At 41.8% G+C, this 22,277-nt stretch overlaps 1 protein-coding gene across 5 annotated transcripts in view; it reads left to right on the forward strand.

Moving 5' to 3' along the window:
- The window catches only part of LOC134340122 (protein TANC2-like), an 828,834-nt gene that overhangs the window by 112,902 nt on the left and 693,655 nt on the right, over nt 1-22,277 (forward strand). For all 5 annotated transcript variants that reach the window (XM_063036995.1, XM_063036994.1, XM_063036997.1 and 2 more), the window contains one exon: nt 14,113-14,280. The gene's annotated coding sequence lies outside the window, so the exon portion shown is untranslated. The remainder of the gene's footprint in view (nt 1-14,112; nt 14,281-22,277) is intronic.

Below are 22,277 nucleotides of genomic sequence, written 5' to 3' on the forward strand. Positions count from 1 at the left end.
GTCACTGGGACCGGACGGGATGTACACCAGGCTACTGTGCGAAGTGAGGTGGTAGATTGCTGAGCCTCTGGCAATGATCTTTGCATCATCAATGAGGACGGGAGAAGTTTCAGAGGATTGGAGGGTTGCGGATGTTGTTCCCTTATTCAAAAAAAGGAGTAGGGATAGCCCAGGAAATTATAGGCCGGTGAGTCTTACTTCAGTGGTTGGTAAGTTGATGGAGAAGATCCTGAGAGGCAGGATTTGTGAAGATTTGGAGAGGCATAATATGATTAGGAATAGTCAGCATGGCTTTGTCAAAGGCAGGTCGTGCCTTACAAGCCTGATTGATGTTTTTGAGGATGTGACTAAACACATTGATGAAGGTAGAGCCGTAGATGTAGAGTATATGGATTTCAGCAAGGCATTTGATAAGGTACCCCATGCAAGGCTTATTGAGAAAGTAAGGAGGCATGGGATCCAAGGGGACGTTGCTTTGTGGATCCAGAGCTGGCTTGCCCACAGAAGGCAAAGAGTGGTTGTAGACGGGTCATATTCTGCATGGAGGCCAGTGACCAGTGGTGTGCCTCAGGGATCTGTTCTGGGACCCCTACTCTTTGTGAGTTTTATAAATGACCTGGATGAGGAAGTGGAGGGATGGGTTAGTAAATTTGTTGATGACACAAAGGTTGGGGGTGTTGTGGATAGTGTGGGGAGCTGTCAGAGGTTACAACTGGACATTGATAGGATGCAAAACTGGGCTGAAAAGTGGCAGATGGAGTTCAACCCAGATAGGTGTGAGGTGATTCATTTTGGTAGGTCAAATATGATGGCAGAATATAGTATTAATGGTAAGACTCTTGGTAGTATGGAGGATCAGAGGGATCTTGGGGTCCGAGTCCATAGGACACTCAAAGCTGCTGTGCAGGTTGACTCTGTGGATAAGAAGGCATACGGTGCATTGGCCTTCATCAATCGTGGGATTGAGTTTAAGAGCCGAGAGGTAATGTTGCAGCTATATAGGACCCTGGTCAGACCCCACTTGGAGTATTGTGCTCAATTCTGGTCGCCTCACTACAGGAAGGACGTGGAAACCATAGAAAGGTTGCAGAGGAGATTTAGAAGGATGTTGCCTGGATTGGGGAGCATGCATTATGAGAATAGGTTGAGTGAACTTGGCCTTTTCTCCTTGGAGCGGCGGAGGATGAGAGGTGACCTGATAGAGGTGTATAAGATGATGAGAGGCATTGATCGTGTGGATAGTCAGAGTCTTTTCCCCAGGGCTGAAATGGCTGGCATGAGAGGGCATAGTTTTAAGGTGCTTGGAAGTAGGTACAGAGGAGATGTCAGGGGTAAGTTTTGTTTTTTTACGCAGACAGTGGTGAGTGTGTGGAATGGGCTGCCGGCGGCAGTGGTAGAGGCAGAAACGATAGGGTCTTTTAAGAGACTCCTGGATGGGTACATGGAGCTCAGAAAAATAGAGGACTATGGGTAAAGCCTAGTAATTTTTAAGGTGGGGACATGTTTGGCACAGCTTTGTGCGCTGAAGGGCCTGTATTGTGTTGTAGGTTTTCTATGTTTCTATATATTAAAAAAAAGAGAAAAAACCCTCATAAATCATTTAAAACTTTTCTCCTCTCAGCTTAAAAGCTATGTCCTCTAGTATTTAACATTTCCAGCCTCTTGAGGAGGGGGGAGCGGGGGGAAGACTCTGACAGTCTATGCTTATTGTAATTTTATATCGTTCTATCAGGTTACTCCCTCGGGCTCTGATGTTCTAGGGAAAAGCGTGGTGGTTAGCACGATGCTACTGGAGTTCAGTTCAGCATCTGTAAGAAATCTGTACATTCTCCCCGTAGAAAGCGTGGGTTTTCTCCTGGTGCTCCGGTTTCCTCTGTCAGTCGAAAGATGTACTGGTTAGTAGATGAACTGGTCATTGTAAGTTGTCCCATGATTGGGCTGGGGTTAATTTGGGGGCTTTTGAGTGGTGAGGCTTGCAGGGATCAGAAGGGCCTATTCCGCGCTGTATCTCAATCAATCAATAATTAATTTCATCTCCTTGTAGCTGGTACTCTATAATCCAGGCAGCATCCTTGTGAAACTTATTTTATATTCTTTCCAAAGCCTTCATCCTTCCTCTAAAGTGGTGATCAGAGCCATACAAGTATTCTACAAGTGGCCCAACTAAAAGTTTAATACAGTGTAGCTGCAACGTAACTTTCCAACTTCTATACTCAATCCCCTGACTAGTGAAGACAAGCATGCATAAAGCCCTCTTTGCCATTCTATCTAATTAATTACCATCAATCTTCAGTCTTGTTGTAGGGTCTTGACTCAAGGCATTGACTTGCACCTTCTGTCTCCATTGATACTGACTGACCACCTGAATTCTTCTGTTGTTTTTCTTGTTTTGCTAATCCACCATGCAGCAGGTGACACTGGAAATTGTTACAAGCGACTGTGGAGGCCAAGTCATTGGGTGTATTTAAGGCAGAGATGACTAGGTTCTTGATTAGCCAGGGCATCAAAGGTTATGGGGTGAAAGAAGGGGAGTGGGGATGACTGGCTGAAGTGATTCAACCCATGATTGAATGGCAGAGCAGACTTGATGGCCGAATGGTCTACTTCTGCTCCTAAATCTTTTGGTCTTATGGAAACAATTCAAAAATCACTACCTTTTGTTACCTTCTGTAATTTTCTCCACAATTCTTGAATTTGTGTATGTAACCGCAGTTCCTTCTAGAGCTCATAGTTGCTCATGGACTGTAACTTCTCCTTTCCCATTCACATTTATCAGTTGGTCCTCTGTGATTGCTGCCTTGATACCGAGAAGGAAAAACCAAATGTTAGATTTTGGCAAAAGATATTTGATCCTTCATTTCTATTCTTTGCTGAGCAATAACTTAGTAGTATAATCAACATACCCTAGAGTGAACTCTAAGTTGTTATGACCCTTGTATTGAAAATTGGAAGCTGGCACTTTTGGGCCAAGGAGATTTTTGGACTACCAGCACCTTACTTTGCCAGATGCCTGTTCACTTAAAATGTTAAGTGCTATGGAGAGACATGTTATTGTGAAGAGATTGCCGTCTTATTTTTCCCCATAAAGATCCATGTTTCATAAATTTATTTATTAGCATTGTTGGAAAAATAATTTTTTTCTTGAAAAATTAGTATTTCTAATCGTTTACGTAGACACACGGATGTTTAGGTCACCATTGGAATTTCTGAATGACCTGAATTTAATAGCACTCAGTGAGGAATATACAGTAGATGTCTTTGTCATGCATGTTATGACTCAAAGGATCCTATATCACCGTATGTGTGCAAAGAAGGCTATATATATGGAAAGAGACCAATGAAATGCGTCATCATTTCTCTTTCATCTGGGAATAATCTTGGAAACAATGGAGGAAAAAGCATAGGGAGTATTGAGTCTCATCCCTTAGGTTGAATCTTATCATTGAGTCATAAACACAAGAGGTTCTGCAGATGCTGGCAATCTTGAGCAACACACACAAAATTCTGTGGGAACTCAGCAGGTCAGGCAGCATCTATGGAAATGAATAAACTGCTGATGTCTCAGGCTGAGACCCTTCATTAGGACTGAAAAGGAAGGGGGAAGATGCCAGAATAAGAAGGAGGAGAGGGGAAGGAGTATAAACTAGAAAATGATAGGTGAAGACAGGTGAGGGCAAAGTTAGGAGGGCTAGGGGGAGAGAGAGACGAAGTGAGAAGCTGGTAGTTGATAGGTGGAAAAGGTAAAGGGCTGAAAACGAAAGAATCTGATAGAAGAAAGTGGACCATGGGAAAAGGGGATGGGCACTGGGGGAGCTGATAGGAAGGTGAGGAGAAGAGAAGAGGTAAGTAGAGGGAAGAGGAGGGGGAAAAATTACCAGAAGTTGGGGAAATCAATATTCATACCATCAGGTTAGAGGCTATCCAGAAGGAATGTGAGATGTTGCTCCTCCATATTTTCAGTTGTAATTACTTGCACTCTGTGGCCACTTTATTAGGTATCCCCTGTACCTAATAAAATGGCCACTGAGTGTATGTTCATGATCTCCCAGACTTCCCACGTCCCACGCAGAGTGCAAAACACTGCCCCAGGAGCCATTCTCACTGAACTACTGTGCCCTAACAGATGAAGAATGAACAAATAAGAACAGAGAGAATAACTTACAAGATACTTAACCTCACCCAAGCCTGATGAGACAAAGCCACTCTGAAGACTGGCACACTCACAATAATGTCTGCTCTGCTTGTACTTGAGTTACTTTTATTGGCTCCTTCTAATGAATTCTTCTTGCTGGTTGGTCGCTCTTCAACTCATAGAAACTGCTGCAAAGCTCTGCCTTTAACATCTCGATCGCTGTCCTGATGAAAAGGTCCTGCTTTATGCACCCCTGATTTGATTGTCCAATTCAATATGTATTTTTGTCTCTTTTTTTCAGTCAATGTTGGTTTAAAGCTACCTAAGTATGGTTTTGCTAAGGTTTAGTGGCAGCTATGGTTTGTCTGGTTGTAAGTAAACAGCAAGTGACAGTGGCCAGGTGACCCAGGGGAAACATAAGCAGTACTGATTTAGAGCAGAATTTATGGTTGAACGGCATATAGCTTTCTTTTTACCATTTATTTGGAGTAGTTTTAGAAAATTTCCATTTTACAGTCAATCCATGGCAGATTTCAGCAATGGGTCAGACAAACTGGAGTAGTAAGTTGCAATCAACATACATGAATGACCTAATCTCATGTTTTGGATGATGTCATCGAAGGACGGAGACTTATTTACTTACTCACTGCCCATTGCGCCACTGGTGTTTAGGGCAGCATTGAAGGTCCACCATATCTGTCTGTCCATACTGTCGCACACAGATGTAGAAGGATTCTCCATTGCTGTTTCCATAATAATTTTGTTTGACCATCGGAGTTGTTAGTCCTGAGCTGAACCACCAAACCTGGAGGAGTAGTGGACCACTCTTAATCTGGCCTCTACACCTTGAACTGTTTAGCATGGGTAACCCTACATAAAAAGCATAAGGCCTTGACTCCAGCCAACATAGCTCTCTGGCTCACTGAGGCACGCAAGCCTCCAAACCCTGCGACAAGGTTGTGGTTCTCTTGGAGGAAAGGACAGAAAGTAAGTGAGAAATTGGACGGGCAAGGATGGAGCCATAGAGACTCCAGCAACAGGAAGTGAAGCTGTTCCATGATAGTCTGTGGTTATGATTAGATTAGCGACAGTGGAACAAAGCATTAGCTTTGCCACTCATGGATAACTCATGGATACACTTTGGAAGGACAAACTCCGAGGCAGAGTACAAAGTAAATGGCAGGATACTTGGTAGTGTGGAGGAGCAGAGGGATCTCGGGGTACATGTCCACAGATCCCTGAAAGTTGCCTCACAGGTGGATAGGGTAGTTAAGAAAGCTTATGGGGTGTTAGCTTTCATAAGTCAAGGGATAGAGTTTAAGAGTCGCGATGTAATGATGCAGCTCTATAAAACTCTGGTTAGGCCACACTTGGAGTAGTGTGTCCAGTTCTGGTCACCTCACTATAGGAAGGATGTGGAAGCATTGGAAAGGGTACAGAGGAGATTTACCAGGATGCTGCCTGGTTTAGAAAGTATGCATTATGATCAGAGATTAAGGGAGCTAGGGCTTTACTCTTTGGAGAGAAGGAGGATGAGAGGAGACATGATAGAGGTGTACAAGCTAATAAGAGGAATGGATAGAGTGGATAGCCAGCGCCTCTTCCCCAGGGCACCACTGCTCAGTACAAGAGGACATGGCTTTAAGGTAAGGGGTGGGAAGTTCAAGGGGGATATTAGAGGAAGGTTTTTTACTCAGAGAGCGGTTGGTGCGTGGAATGCACTGCCTGAGTCAGTGGTGGAGGCAGATACACTAGTGAAGTTTAAGAGACTACTAGACAGGTATATGGAGGAATCTAAGGTGGGGGCTTATACGGGAGGCAGGGTTTGAGGGTCGGCACAACATTGTGGGCTGAAGGGCCTGTACTGTGCTGTACTATTCTATGTTCTATGATAATAGAAAGAATAGGGCATGAATTTAAGGCTTCCCAACTGCTAAATGACTTCACCTTTGGAATCACTGTACTAGTTAGGTTATCTGTGATTGTTAATGTTGTTGATACTCTTTTAAAGTTCTTGTCTTCCTCAGGCTGTTCACAACATCCTTTGATAAAAAGCTATTCCATATATAACTTGACTGTACCTGAATGTTGTTCTGGCAAATGTTAAGAAGTGAAAGGACTGTCGGGTGAAGCTGTGAAAAAGAACGATCTACCGTACTTTCTGTCACTTTCCTTCGGCATTTCATCATTTTTCTAGTATTTCATCTGTTGAAATCAAATCAGCAATTAATCATGTATAATCAAAGTTCAATGTAAACTTTCTATGAAAATGCTTACAGTATACATTACCATATGCTACCTTGAGATTAATTTTCTTGTAGACATTTACAAGAAGAAAAGAAATACAGTAGAATTTATGAAAAACTATACATAGACAAAGACTGGCAAATAGCTATCGTGCAAAAGAAGACAAACTGGAAATAAAAATAATACTGTGAACATGAGTTGTAAAGATTCCTTGAAAGTGAGTGTGTAGGTCATAGAATCCGTTCAGTTATCATGCCATTTCAGGAACCTGATGTTTTTAGGGTGTAACTGTTCCTGAACCTGCTGATGTGGGACCTAAAGCTCCTGTACCTTCTGCCAAATGGTAACAAAAGAAGAGGTCATGGTTTGGATGGTGGTCTTTGATGATGGATGCTATTTTCTTGCAGTAGTGCTCCATGTACATGCACTCAGTGGTGTAGAGGGCTTTCTCTGTGAGGGACTGAGCTGCAACACACACAAAATGCTGGAGGAACTTAGCAGGCCAGGCAGTATCTAGGAACCCAAAACATTGGCTGTACTCTTTTCCTAGATGTTGCCTGGCCTGCTGAGTTCCTCCAGCATTTTGTGTGCGTTGCTCGGATTTCCAGCATCTGCAGATTTTCTTTTGTTTGTGAATAGACTGGGCTGCATCCACTTTCTGTAGTCTTTTCTGTTCCTGGGCACTGGTTTTTCCGTACCAGTTACCTGTTTGTAGATTTTCAGTAATCTATCATATAGGACGTTCTGTACTTCTGTAGTTTCTTTGTGAACCTGAGATGTCATGGCAACAGAAATCAAGACTATCCTTGTTTTACAGACTGCTCAAATCAAGAGAAAACCCCCTTATCTGGTCAACTTCAAGTAGTTTGCAGTATAAAGAAAGGTCACAAGGTCTCTCGCTCCTTTACTTAACTTCTGAAGTACCTTCTGCACAATATTATCTTCAGAACCAATGCCTCAACTCTTAATATTGTCCAGAATTTAAACCTACAGTTATTTTTGTTGTCAATTTCCACCTCATTTTCATTTCTGCATGTTCCATCACTGGTTCTTGCCTTCCTTTTCTGGATTTCTGCTTCCATCTCTGATTTGATGTAAAATACCATTTCACGTCCACAAACCTCCGTGCTGTCTTAATTATGCTTCATTCTAACCCCCCAACCCCCACTTCCTGTAAGGATTCCTTTCCACTCTTCTAGGGTTTTGTCTCAGCTGGATCTGTTATCATGATGAGACTTTCAAGATGTCTTCCTTTTACCCTAACACTGGCTTCTCCCCACAGCTCTCATCATAATTGTTAATTCATTTTCTCTTTTGACAGATGCTGCCTGGTGAGTGTTTCCAGCATTTTTTATTTTTTTATGTTGGAATTGAATGGGTTGGGGACTGGGTAAAAAACTCCTACATGACATTTGTATATGGAATGATGCAGTCTGGAATGCCTATAAGTGGTGAGGAGCCTGTCATTGTTATTCTTCTATCTGCTCTTGGCTTCAGTGACAGCTTGGTTTCTGAAGCAAATTTTGATTGGCATGGCCTTATGAGCACATAGCCTTGCCATTAAAAATGCAAGAGATGTGCCCACAAATGCTTTGGCAGCTGACTATACATTTCCATAGGCTTACCAGCTGTCAAAACTGTCAAAATAATTTGCCTTTGATGTGAAGAAACATTGAACAATGTCTTAATATTAGAAAATAAAACCAGTTAAACATTAACTATAAACTTAATCTTAATTTTAAATATTTAAATACAATTGCTTCATACATTTAAATGAGCACAATGAGTTGAAGAAATGGATAGAGTTACTGACCTTCTGCCACTTCAAGTACTAGGATTCCCAACAGCTGGGAGTTCTTGTATCTTAAAAAAAGCATAAGTGTCTTGAATTACTTTATACAGGACTTCAATTTTGTTGTTTTGTCAACAGGGAGCAAGATTGAAAATCTTCAGACCAGTTGAAATACCATAAAACATGTAACACATTTTAAGCCGTATTCTATATGATGACCAGGAATGCTTACCCGGGCTTATGTTGCCAACTTGGGCCTAGAATATAAGAAGTAGAAGCAGGGGAGGCCATTTTGGTCTTTGAGCCGGCCCTGCCATTCATTAAGACCCTAGCTGATGTTTTACTCTTTTTCTACACTATCTCTATATCACTTGATTCCTTTATCATCTCTGATTATGTTGCATCTGATGTATTGCATTCAGTTTTGGTTGCCTCATTATAACAAGGGTATGGAGGCTTTGACCATAAGACCGTATGGAGGGGAAACAGTGAAGCTTTACTTGGATTAGAGGGCATGTACTATAAGGAGAGGTAGGATATGCAATGGTTATTTTCTTTGGAATGGTGGCGAGGCTGGGAGGAGACCAGAGAAAAGTTTATAGAATTATGAGAGGCATATTTTTCCTAGGATCAAAATGACTTATACCAGTGGCATGCATTTAAGGTGAGAGGGAGAAAGTTCAAAGGGAACGTGCAGGCATTTACACAGAGTGGTGGTTGCCTTGAATGTGCTGCCAGGGGTGATTGTAGAGGCAGATATAATAGAGGTGTTTAAGAGGCGCTTAGATAGGCACATGAATATGCAGAGAGTGGATTATGGACAGATAGAGAGGATGGGATCATACAGCACAGAAACGGGCCCTTTAGTCCAACACATCCATGAAGCAAGTGTTCCAGAATTTTGAACCAGTGTTAATAAATTGCTGGCAAATCATTTCCAAATTGGGATGCAGTGTAATGGTGTTCCTACGTATGAGCCCCTTTTGTCCTTCACGATAGAAAATTGGAAAGTGCTATGAAGAACCCTTGATCAGTAGCTGTAAACAGTGTACTCTGTAGCTGTGGTGTGGTAGTACTGAAAAAAATGCATAAGCTTGTGGATGGCCGGTGGACTGCTTTGACTCAAACTGAGTTTAGTTTTGTTGGAGTAGAATTCATCTGGCAAGTTGAAAAGTATTCCACCACGCTTAGTTGTGCTATGTAATGATTGGAAAGTCTGAGAAGTTGGCAAGCCACTTCTTGTAAGGCTCTGACCTGAAGGTTGATGGAATATTTGTGGTTGCATGTCAAAAGAAGGTACTTAGACCTTCTGTTGGAGCTGATCATTCGCTGGCACTTGTCCTGTGCTTTTGAATGTGTTACAAATCTCAAGGCTGAAATGTTGACAAAATCATGTTGCGGTTTTATGTGAATTGCCTCATTATCTGCAGTAGTTAATGGGTGAGAACATTTTGTGCACTCAATAGCAAGCTTTCTCATTTCTGACTGAATAATAGTAAGAATGTAATTAATGAATAAATTGAAAATATTCCACAGTACTCCAGTCATTTAACATTTAAAACCTAGGGATCTACATTTTGAACTTAGCTAAGAGCTCCTGATTGTGTCATCTCTGAAGGGAGAGATATTGTTCCTTAATTTCCCACCAGCTTCCCCTCTTCTCAGTTACTCTGGGGTGCGCTCAATAATAATACTGCTCTGTTAGTAATAGTTTCTTCGAATGAATGTGTCTGATATTTTGTACAAGTAACAACATGGCATGACAGAATGTGCCCTTCTGGAGGTGCCAAATTGCTCAGACACCCTTTCCTTTAACTGCAACCCTCTTGAAGGATGCAGATGACAACTGATTTGAGCATGAGATTATGATCACCTTCATTTGAAGTGCTTTGTGATATCTTGAAAGATTGCTATCATTTAAACTAGGGGTCGCCAACCCGTTGATCGTGATCGACCAGTCGAACTTTGAGACTTTCCCAGTAGATCCTGAAAAAAATCAAAAATAAATACACAAATACGGTTGTAATGTGAGCATCATAAAAATAAGTAATACTAATTAGGATAATGGTAATTTAGCAATACTTTTGCTATTGAACGCTGTTTATAAAGAGCGATTGTTTCCGGGTTTTAGTTCCGTTCTTTCTGCCCAGTGCACATGTGTGTAGCTCCCCCGCCATGCACCGCGTTTTCAGCGTAGCGTGTGCTGCATCAAAGTGACCAATTAAATTAGATGAGAGTACAGACTGTCGCAAATATCAATATACGGCAGTGTCCCCAACCTTTGGGCCGTGGACCGATACCGGGCTGCGAAGCATGCAGGGGTGCAGCGGTAGCCTGGACGCACCCAGCATATCTTTAAGAAAAAAAGCCGAAATAAACAAGCTAATTAATTAGGTTCCGCACGGCACGTAAATGTCGGCCCAGATCAGAGGCGACGTAATTGGCAATCGCCACAGAAACCGGCATAAGCACCGGCCTGATGGGCCACAAGGCTCGGGACAGACTTTAACCTTAACCCCCGCCAAAGAGCGCAATTCGTGCTTGGAAAGTTGAGGAGCTGAAATCAGGGTTGAAGGCCCAGCAATTGTTTTTCACAAAGCATGCTGCTCAAAATAAGGCTGCTATTGAAGCATCATTTCATGTAAGTCACCTTTTGGCTAAACACAAGAGCGTCCGGTGCTCCCGATGTGGCCTTTTATATATTGGCGAGACCCGACGCAGACTGGGAGACCGCTTTGCTGAACACCTACGCTCTGTCCGCCAGAGAAAGCAGGATCTCCCAGTGGCCACACATTTTAATTCCACATCCCATTCCCATTCTGACATGTCTATCCACGGCCTCCTCTACTGTAAAGATGAAGCCACACTCAGGTTGGAGGAACAACACCTTATATTCCGTCTGGGTAGCCTCCAACCTGATGGCATGAACATCGACTTCTCTAACTTCCACTAATGCCCCACCTCCCCCTCGTACCCCATCTGTTATTTATTTTTATACACACATTCTTTCTCTCACTCTCCTTTTTCTCCCTCTGTCTCTCTGAATATACCCCTTGCCCATCCTCTGGGTCCCCCCCCTTTGTCTTTCTTCCCAGACCTCCTGTCCCATGATCCTCTCGTATCCCTTTTGCCAATCACCTGTCCAGCTCTTGGCTCCATCCCTCCCCCTCCTGTCTTCTCCTATCATTTTGGATCTCCCCCTCCCCCTCCAACTTTCAAATCCCTTACTCACTCTTCCTTCAGTTAGTCCTGACGAAGGGTCTCGGCCTGAAACGTCGACTGTACCTCTTCCTAGAAATGCTGCCTGGCCTGCTGCGTTCACCAGCAACTTTGATGTGTGTTGCTTGAATTTCCAGCATCTGCAGAATTCCTGTTGTAAGCCTTTTACAGTTGGTGATTTATTCAAGGAAGCAATGGCCATAACCACAGAGACTGTTTTTAATGACTTTAAAAACAAAAACGATATCACAACCGCAATACATAATATACTGCTTGGCCCTGCAACAGTGACAAGGAGGGTAGAGTCAATGTCAGAGGATGTGAATCGACTTATCACTGTGAATATTTTTTACTACAGTCCGATGAATCTCTGGATGTAATGCAAACAGCTCAGCTTGTATTTGTCAGAATGGCTTTTCAGGATTTTACAACAAAGGAGGACTTCCTCACTCTTTTGCAATTAAAGGAGAGAACAAGAGGTGAGGATATTTACAATGAGTTTTAAAAATATGTCCCTGAAAATGACATCCCCATTCATAAACTGGTGGCAATTACTATTGATGGGGCCCCAGTAATGTGCATTGGTTTTATAGCATTAAAAGTCATTGCCTAGTTTGGGTCAACTTACCTATGTGAAATTGCATTTTCACAGATGAAAGTTATTAAATCTAAGTACAAGAGCTGTCTCACTGACAGACACCTCGCAGACTGTCTCAGACTGGCTGGCTGTAGTTATGAGCCAAACTTCAGGGAGCTAGCAGAAAGTACTCAGCCCCAGTCATCACACTGAGTGCAACAGTCAATTTTTATTTTTTTTTTGTGTTGAAATAAAATTAAATAATAAAACTTAGAATTAAAGGTGTGAAGTATTGTAATATTCTTAGCGAAAGACAGCTATGGCCTGTTTGATATGCTAGTTACAGTGTTTTCTTGTTTGAATTAATTTGAGAGTTTGACAAAAGTATTTTGTGTAATTCAAATACAGTTAGCCCAAATAAAAGGCCTCAAATTGGAAGTACAATCTGAGCTGCTTTTTCTCTAAACGATTTAGTAGGTAGATCTTGCCTTTCATTAAGGTCGAGGTAGGGGATCTTGGACTTAAAAAGGTTGGTGATCACTAATTTAAACTATTTGGTGCTTGCATAATTCTGGATTTGTCAGAGGTGGTGGATGGTAAATTTTGAAGGCCCAGGTATCAAGGTGTAGTGTGAACTCCACGAGATGCTAGCTTGTTCTCTCTGGAGTAGCAAAGGAGTTTTTTTTTCATACTTTTGGATTCACCAAGTGGTCAGACTGAAAGATGCTAATTTAAACCAGTAGTTGTAAACCTAGCATTATACTTGGAGCATAATCATACTGACTACCTTCTTTCTCAATTTTGTAAGTTTTCCATGCTAGAGGAAACCAGCAACTGGATTGCCTTAAAATATGATCCACTGAATAGACTCTGCAGAAAGTTATGCATACGTAGAACATAGAATAGTACAGCACTTCAACGTAGTATCAGCTGAATTAAACTAAAACTCCTCTGCCTGTAGATGATCCATTTCCCTTTATTCTCTGCATATTCATGTCTCTGTCGAACAGTCTCAAAATTACTGTTATTGTATCCGCTTTCACCAATACCTATTCTAGGCACCTGCCACTGTGTGTTTAATAAAAAAAAATTCCTGCACATCTACTTTAAACTTTCCCTTCTCACCTTAAATGTATGTCCTCTAATACTTGACATTTCTACCCTGGGAGAAAGATTCTGACTGTCTACCCTTCCATGCCTCTCATTTTTATAAACTTCTACTGTCTTCCCTTGGCCTCAGCCGGACAGTCCTTCAGGTTGCTGCAGTCCTTTCATTTTTCTTTTGAGGATTAATTTTGCATATCCAGAGTGTTGTTTATATAGTTCAGTGAGATGCTCTGTCTTCATTGCTAATAGATTAACTGTGACATTGTTGCATCTGATTCTGAGGGTGATAGTATCGGGATGGTTGGCATCATTGTGTGGTCCAGTGAATGCATGACAATGTCATTGTATACCCAATGAGAGTGAAATGAGAGGAGTAACATGCCTGCATGACCTGAATCCATTCTTTCTTCCACCCCTTAATGGACATGAAATGTCTTTTTTTTGTTTTTTCCTCAATACCCTGCATTCACCTCACCTGTTAATTTTTCAGAACTCCTCTGCTTGTAGTTCCATTGTTCTTTTCTACTCTTGTCAATAATGCTTTTATTATTGACTTTTCTTTCTCTTCCTCTCTCCTTGTCCCATTTCTGGTCTGGCTGAGCTCCCCCAGTTCTCTTGCTTCTTCCTCTCCCTCACCAAACAATGGTTCCTTGCAGTATCTGCATTTCTGCCTTGAATCTCCAGACATGATTCCCTTAGAGAGTGACAAGAAAGGTTCTATACCATGCATACACTTAGAAAGATGGTCTGATGTGAAACCTTCTGGTTATAAGTCTTTGATCTGCATCAGTATTTATTTTTAACTTTTTCATTGTGGTGGGAAAGATCTTGTAACAGCTAAAAGTTATTATGCGAGTGACTAGCTCTCCTGATGTAGTCAGCTGTCCAACCTGAGTACTGTAATTGAATCCTCAAAGCATTGGAGTTAATCAGTGGTCAGTGTTCTTGGCTTCAATGAGTAATTTTATATGAGTATTTTAAGAGAACAATAGCTCCGGATTGTAATTGACACTTAATTCCTTATCTTTCTCTCTGCAGGGTAAAACAAATGACAAAGACGTGGATTAATCCTTTGGGACCAAACTGTAATTTGATTGAAGACCACATAAGAGGCTTTCGTAGCAGCAGCAGATGCCACCTGCTGATCACTTGTAAAGATTGATGGCGTATTTGTGCTTGATTTTGATTCCTGATACACTTATCACAGTAAGAATAATTTTCAGTAACCTTTGCCATGTTTACATTAATATGTTTAGTTTTGGTAATTATCTTAACAAGCAAATAGTGTTCAGTTTTTTTTATATTTTGAAGTTTACTTTCTCAGCATAAAAGAAAAAAAAATCAGCCAAAAATGAAGAACAAGTGGATTTTTTTTGTAGATTAAGTTGTATAGACTTGCCTATTTTGGAGAAATATACTTGAACTGTATGTGTTGAGCCTCTCTTTGGCCCTTGAATGTTCCTCCTTGTAGGAAATACCTCAGTAGTCACTTCATTAGGTACCTCCTGTACTAAATAAAGTGGCCACTGAATGGATCTTTGTGGTCTTCTGCTGCTGTAGCCCATTCACTTCAAGGTTCGATGTGTTGTGCATTCAGAGATGCTCTTCTGCACACCACAGTTGTAACATGTAGTTATTTGAGTTACTGTCACCTTCCTGTCAGCTTGAACGAGTCTGGCCATGCTAATGATTTGATACTCAGCCTATTGGCTGCAGCTAAGTCCCATCACCTGCCTGCCCTCCCTGACGGTCTGACTGCAGACTGTCTTTACTTTTTTACCATCCGTCCTATCCTGAGTCGCTTCACTGTGGTTCCCACCCCCCTGCCAAGTTAGTTTAAACCCTCCCCAACAGCTCTAACAAACCTGCCCACAAGAATATTGGTCCCCCTTGGGTTCAGGTGCAACTTGTCACTTTTGAACAGGTCATACCTCCCCCAGGAGAGATCCCAATGATCCAAGAACCTGAAGCCCTGCTCTCTGCACCAGCTTCTCAGCCACGCATTTATCTGCCAAATCATTCTGTGTCTATCCACACTGGCGCTTGGCACAGGTAGCAATTCAGAAATTACTACGTGGGAGTTCCTGCTTCTCAGCACAAAAATGCACAATTATACCAAGCTAAAAAAAAGTGTAAACAAGTAAAAGAAATATTAATTAATCTGTTATTTTTTTTCAATCAAATCCTAAAATTGCGTGGTAGGTATGAGGGTGAAAAATAAATTGTACAGGTTGTAAACGCAGATCTATTTTCATCTACATATTTGAACATTATAGTTAGGACACTATTGGTGTTGAAGAATGATATCTAGACCATGCAATTTTGTTTTGCACTGCCACTAAATAACAAAGTATTATTTTGAAAGGAGAATTCAAGCTGATGCCAGAAGTAGCCATCAGATCTGTGGAGAGATGACTTAAATATTTCAGGCTTGTGACTTTTAAGAAGTGGGAAAATTTAAAAAGGCATATTTAAACTTTGAGAGAAGGGAGACAGAGAGCAAAGGGCATATCTGTGATAGAGTGGAGATCAAGGGAAGTGGATGATAAAGATTCTTGTTTGAGAATCACAGTTGTATGTCACAGCAACAAGCCCTTCAGTCACCATGCCCACGTCAGCTGTCAAATACCCATCTATACTAATCCCATTTACTAGCTACTAGCATTTGGTGTGTAGCCTTCTATGTTTTGGTGATTTAAGTGCTCGTCCACATAAATTTTGTGACAGTAGCTGCCTCTACTTCTCATTGAATTCCAGATTGTACCCAATCTTTGGGTAAAATCCTTTTTTCCAAGATTCTCACCAGCCCTCTCATTCTTCAGCTTAAAGTTGTGGTTTTAGATTTTTCTATTATGGACAAATGTTTCCTACTGTTTACCCTATGTCTATCATAATTTTATAGACCTCTATCAGATCCCACGATATTCCAGCTGTTGTCTTACCAAAGTTGTATGAGGTTGTATCATGACCTACATGCATCTCTATTTTATGCTCCAGTTAATGAAGGCCTTTTCTACCTTAACTTTGTTGGTGTGGAGGGTGGGGAGTGTCTAAGGATGTGCACCAAGGTCCATCTGCTCTCAATATTTCCTAGGGTGTTATTTTATATGATGTATGTTCTATCCTTGTTTTATCTCCCAAAATGCACTGTTTTGCACTTACCAGGATTAAGTTACAACTGCTATTGCATTGTCCAGTATACCAACTGATCACTGGAAAGCTGCTGAAGGCTTTTTAATGGCAGCTAATCTGACCAGGCAAGCTGTTGTTAACGCACCTGGGATATGATTTTTGCTCTGCATCTGATGTGGAGATTTTTTTGTCATTGGACAGAAAAGCATACAATTTTGATCACTGACATTGAAATTGGGCTCTCTGATATTATGATTTTTTTCTGTACATGTCCAAGGCAGAATTAAAAATAACTGAATTCCAACAACAAAGTTGTACGTGGAGAGTAGTAATGAAGGTAAACTTCCATAATTAATGAAAGTACAATTTATACTTCTGTTAGAATGAGTTCTACTTTATTAGGATGGGTGAATGATTAGGTGGGTGAAGAGATGGTTTAATTGCCCATAGCAGGAACTGATGAAGTCCTAGTACTGCATTGTTTGGGTTGCAGTTTGTATTGTATTGAACTTCAATTTTTTTCTATGGGCCCTTGTTCCACTTGGTTAACAAGGATATTCAAAACTTGCCTGTTTTTTAATTCAGAAACCTATTGTACATGTGTTTGCTAATCTATATTGGTTCTGGTTCAATTTTAAGCTGTTAATTTCTTATAAATTTGCTTAACCTTGCTCTTTCCTATTTTCTATAAATCTCTTACAGTCTTAAAGTGCATAATCTCTTCAAAGCATCAAAGATTACAAGAGGTCTTTGAGGATTTAATAACATCATTATGGCATAGAAGGAGGCTATTCATCCATACTGGCTCCTAACAGAGAAATCAGAAAAAGGTTTATTATTACTATCTTACTTGACGTGAAATTTGTTTTGCAGCAGCAGTACAGTGTAAAGACATAAAATTGTTATAAATTACAAGATAAGTAGTGCAGTGAAGTAGTGTTTATGGACCATTCAGAAATCTGATGACCACAGGGAAGATGTTGCTGAATCATTGAGTGTGGGTGTTCAAGCTCCTGATGGTAGCAATGAGAAGAGGCATGTCTCCTGATGGTGAGGGTCCTTAATGACGGATGCCACTTTCTTGAGGCTCCACCTCTTTGAGATGTCCTCACTGGTAGGGAAAGTTGTGCTCATGATGGAGCCCCTTGCTATCCAATGCATTGGTGTCTCCATACTAGGCTCTCCACTACACATCTGTAAAAATTTAAGGGTCTATGGCAACATATCAAAACTCCTCAAACTCCTAACAAGGTACAACCACTGGCATGCCTTCTTTGTGATTGCATTAAAGTGTTGGGCTCAGGATAGATCCTCTGAGATGTTGATGCTCAGAAACTTAAAGTGCTGGAGCAGTAAAATAATCTAGTTCAAAACTGCACAAAGATAAACTGGCCCTTGGCTTGCTGTTAAACTCACAACACCTCTGACCAACCTGTGACATCTGTGCAGCGAAATACACATTTTTGAGTTTGAATGAGAATCAGAATTACTGACATATGTCGTGAAATTTGCTAACTTTGCGGCAGCAGTACAATGCAATACATGATAATATAGAGAAAAAAACTGAATTATAGCAAGTATATATTTGTATATTAAATAGTTAAATTAAGATAAGTAGTGCAAAAACAGAAATTTAAAAAAATGTAGTGAGGTGGTATTCATGGGTTCAACTTCCATTTAGAAGTTGGATGACAGAGGGGAAGAAGCTGTTCCTAAATTGCTGAGTGGGTGCTTTCAGGCTTCTGTTCCTCCTTCCTGATGGTAGCAATGAGAAGAAAGCATGTCCTGGGTGGTAGGGGTCCTTGATGATGGAAGCTGCTTTTCTGAGACACCACTCCTTGAAGATGTCTTGAATACTATGGAAGCTATGGGGTTGACTAATTTTACAACTCTCTGCAGCTCACTTTAATCCTGTGCAGTAGCACCCCCCTCAATCCCATACCAGATGGTAATACAGCCAGTTAGAATGCTCTCCATGAGTTTTAGGTGACAAACAAAATCTCCTCTAACTCATGATAAAATATAGCCACTGTCTTGCATTCTTTATAGCTGATCAATATGTTGGGACCTGATTAGATCCTCAGAGATACTGACACCCAGGTATTTGAAATTGCTCATTCCCGCCACTTCTGATCACTTGATGAGGACTGGTGTGTGTTCCCTCATCTTACTCTTTGAAGTCTGCAATGAGCTCTTTGATCTTACTGATGTTGAGTGCAAGGTTGTGGTTGCAACACCACTCAACTAGCTGGTATATCTCACTTCTGTACGCCTTCTAGTCATCATCTGAAATACTGCCAACAATGGTTGTATCATCAGCAAAATTATAGATGGCATTTGAGCTATGCCTAGGCACACAGTCATGGGTGTAGAGAGAGTAAAGCAGTGGGCTAAGCACACATCCCTGAGGTATCCCAGTGTTAATTGTCGGTGGGGTAGAGATATTATTCCCAATCCGCACAGGTTGTGGTCTTCTGGTGAGAAAATTGAGGATCCATTTGCACAGGAACGTAGCTTTTTGATCAGGACTATAAAAAAGTAAAACAAAGTCTTGGTATTGAAAGAGGGATTTTCATTTAGTAGCCATTGGATAGAAAGGGTTACTGAGCATCTGCGAAGAGGAGAAAAGATCATTGAAATGACCAGGTCAAATGAATTATCCGTCTGTAATGCCAAGTCCGTGTTTATCTCTGCATTTGCTGTTCTATTTGCTACATGTTCATAGTGTTCTTTTTTTATTTCTAGCATCTGTAATATTTAAAACTTTGTATTTTGCAGTTCTTGCATTTTTTTTTAAATTTCCTCTCCTAATGTTTTCATTCATTTCCTGCTGTTTACATCTCCAGAGATGTCAACTGAGGTTGACAAACCTTTGCTGTCTTCTCTTGGCCTGCATTTCTAATGTCTGTGTCATTCTATTGCTTTTGGCCTCCACCCTGTTACAGATACTCCCTGTATTTTCTCCAGCTTATCACCCTACTCTGAAACTTAAAAGTTATTTGATTTATAAAGTCACATACTATATATATTTTTAGAAACATAGAAATATAAAAAAATCTACAGCACTTAGGCCCACAATGCTGTGCCGAACATGTACTTTCTTTAGAAATTACCCAAGGTTACCCATAGTCTTCTATTTTTCTAAGTTCCATGTACCTATCCAGGAGTCTCTTAAAAGACCCTATCGTATCCGCCTCCTCCACCATCACCAGCAGCCCAGTCCACGCACTCACCACTCTCTGTGTAAAAAGCTTACCCCTGACATCCCCTCTGTACCTGCTTCCAAGCACCTTAAAACTGTGCCCTCTCGTGCTAGCCATTTCAGCCCTGGGAAGAAGCTTCTGAATATCCACACGATCAATGCCTTTCATTTTTATATTCAGTAAAACAAAGTACAGCTACTTATAAGCATAAGATGAAAGCACATTGTCTTTTTCCCTGGGGAAATAGTGAGGGTGGTGCACATATAGAATGAGCTACAGTACCAGAGAAAGTGGTTGAAGTGGGTACAATAGCAACATTTAAAAGATTTGGACAAGTACATGGTGGGGAAAGTTTGGAGGGATATGGGCCAGACTCTGGCAAATAACACCAATTTAGGTAAGCATCGGCAACTTAGACCAAAAGGATCATTTCCATGCTGTATTTCTCTGTGATCACTGTTTTAAATGCACATATTCCAGTTGTGGTCTCTTGATTATCTCTAAAGTTAATCAGTTCAGCATTCCACCTCCAGCTACTAAGACTCCAACCTGTGGAAATCTTTTTCTAAATCTCTCTGCTTCTCTCCTCTTTTGAATTGCTCTTTAGAACCCTGCTCTCGAGTTTTGTTCATTTGCCCTTATCTCCAACAAGCTGAAACAAGAGGCGGCCACTTTTAAAATTGTCTACTGTTAGTCCGACCAATCGACCTCCATGCTGCAGGACTGCTTCGATGGCGTCGACTGGAATGTCTTCCATTATGTGGGTGTCTCTGAGTTCATGGATGGAATCATGTGCTTCATCCGGAAGTGCATCAACAATGTTGTCCCCCAGAAGTCTGTCAGGGTCTTCCTGAACCAGAAACCCTAGATCACTAGTTCCGCATGAGCAGCACTTTCCACGCGACATAGAGCTTACATTGCCGGCAATCAGCTGGAGCTCAAAAAAGCAGCTATGATCTGCGCAAAGCTATCAAGGTTGTGAAACAACAATACAAGGACAACATTGAGTCAAGATTCACAACGTGACTTGGGGTGAGGTGTTGCATACCATCACAGAATTCAAAGCCAAACGTAGCAGTGCAGCCAACATTGCGGCCTCTCTCCCAGATGAGCTCAATTACTTTTACGCTCAGTTCGATGTCGCTAACTCTGAGTCTCTGAGGAAAGCCACCGCTACAACCTGCAACCTGGTCATCTCCGAGGCTGAGGTTTCCAACGAGTGGACAGTTGCAAGGCTGCGGGACCGGACGGCATCCTAGGGCGAGTACTCAGGATGTGCGCAGCATGACTGGCAGGTGTGTTTACAGACATTTTTAATCTCTCCCTCTCCCAGTGTAGAGTGCCCTCCTGCTTCAAATTGTTCACCATCGTCCCTGTACCAAAAAAGACCAAGGTAATGTGCCTAAACGACTGGCATCCTGACACACTCACCTCAATAATAAGCAAATGCTTTGAGAGTCTGGTCAAGGACTACATCTGCAGCTTGCTACCACCCACACTGGACCCCCTACAACTCGCCTACCAACACAACCGATTGACAGACGACACAATAGCCATTGACTCTACATACCGTCCTTACACACCTGGAGAAGAAGGATATTTATGTGAGAATGCTGTTCTTGGACTACAGTTCAGCATTCAACGCCATAATTCCCTCCAGGCTCGACAAGAAGCTCAGAGACCTCGGCCTTGACCCTGCCTTGTGCTGCTGGATCCTGGACTTCCTGTCAGATCGCCAGCAGGTTGTAGGAGTGGGCTCCCTCACCTCTAACCCTCTGACTCTCAATACAAAAGCCCCTTAGGGCTGTGTACTGAGTCCCTTCCTTTACTCCCTGTATACCCAGGACTATATCACCACCCACAGCTCCAATCTGCTAATTAAATTTGCCGACAACAGGACATTGATTGGCCTCATCTCAAACAATAACAAGGTGGCCAAAAGGGAAGAAGTCATCTCTCTGATACAGTGGTGTCAAAAAAACAACCTCCCCTCAATGTCACAAAAACAAAGGAGCTGGTTGTGGATTACAGGAGGAATGGAGACGGGCTAACCCCTATTGACATCAATGGATCTGGGGTTGAGAGGGTAAACAGCTTCAAGTTCCTCAGCATCCACATCACCGAGGACCTCATGTGGTCTGTACACACCAGCTGTGTGGTGTGCTGGAAGGTGATGGAGGAAGAAGAAGGAATCTAATAGGAAAGAACAGTGGCCCATGGAAGAAAGGAAGGAGGAGAGGAGCCAGAGAAAGGTTATGAGCACCTGAGGAAAGAGAAGGGATGAGAGGGTAACCAGAATGGGGAATCAAAATAGAGAGAAGGAGAGGGACAGGGGTTGAGAGGGTAAACAGCTTTAAGTTCCTCAGCATACTCATCACCAAGGATCTCATGTGGTCTGTACATACTGGCTGTGTGGTGAAAAAGGCACAACAGCGCCTCTTTCACCTCAGACAGTTGAGGAAGTTTGGTATGGGCCCCCAGGTTCTAAGAACTTTCTACAGGGGCACAATTGAGAGTATCCTGACTGGCTGCATCACTGCCTGATATGGGAACTGTACCTCCCTTAATCACAGGACTCTGCAAAGAATGGTGTGGACAGCCCAGTGCACCTGTAGATGTGAACTTCCCATGATTCAGGACATTTACAAAGACAGGTATGTAAAAAGGGCCTGAAGGATCATTGGGGACCCGAGTCACCTCAACCACAATCTATTCCAGCTGCTACCATCTGGGAAATGGTACCGCAGCATAAAAGCCAGGACCAACAGGCTCCAGAACAGCTTCTTCCACCAGACCATCAGACTGATTAACTCATGCTGATTTGAGTGCATTTCTATATTACATTGACTGTTCTATTTATTATAAATT

Source organism: Mobula hypostoma, chromosome X1 (assembly GCF_963921235.1).
Source record: "Mobula hypostoma chromosome X1, sMobHyp1.1, whole genome shotgun sequence".
Lineage (NCBI taxonomy): Eukaryota > Metazoa > Chordata > Chondrichthyes > Myliobatiformes > Myliobatidae > Mobula > Mobula hypostoma.